Genomic DNA, 813 nt, shown 5'->3' with positions numbered 1-813 from the left:
TCCTAAAGGATTACGTTCATTTTGAAGTTTTAAGTGTCCTGAATGCGTTTGATCATCTAATCTGACTGCCTATGCCATAGTCTTAAAATTTGGGTGATTTTCTGTGAAAGAGACACAGACTTGTACACTAATGCCATCAGATTTGGACTGTTTTTGTATGTACTGGGGATGTTGTATAGTGTGACAGAAACAAAGAGACTTGCACATTGGTTTGGAGTTTTTAAAATAGTTTCGAACATGTTAATAGGCTTGTTTAATTAAATTTATGGCAACCACCATCTGACATATAGGCTATTTTCTGATGAATGTATGTAGAATGTCTTATTTTTGATGATGCTCTTTGATAAATATGGTTAAGCTTGAATAATTTTCTACTTCTGGTGTTGATTGTCTCAGTTTAAGTGCATGTGTTCGTTAGTTTGGTGGTCGAAAGGAGTGACTGGACCACACGGCCCTTTCTGCTGAGGTGTGCAGTGAATGATTGAAAGGAGCTGCAAGCGTCTAATTATCCTTCACAAAAAGTGGAGACAGTGATCCTGCTGCTGCCTCAGACAAGGTGTCTGCAGGTCCTTAAATAGACTTACATTGCTTATGATTTCATAAAATTCTAGAAAAATTATCCATGTTAGGCCCTAAAATATTTCAGTGTTCTTAAATTTGAATTTGTGAGGTTTTAATTGCCACAAACATTTTATCTAATTTCATTTATCTGTCTTAATTTGTCTCTTATACTTACCTGTTGGCAAAATGCGGATTAACCCAACTCACTCTAATAACCTTCATTAAACCCACCTCTGACCAAAACTACTTCTT

The sequence above is a fragment of the Plectropomus leopardus genome, chromosome 1 (assembly GCF_008729295.1).
Source record: "Plectropomus leopardus isolate mb chromosome 1, YSFRI_Pleo_2.0, whole genome shotgun sequence".
NCBI classification, from domain to species: domain Eukaryota; kingdom Metazoa; phylum Chordata; class Actinopteri; order Perciformes; family Serranidae; genus Plectropomus; species Plectropomus leopardus.
This window is presented reverse-complemented; position numbering follows the sequence as displayed.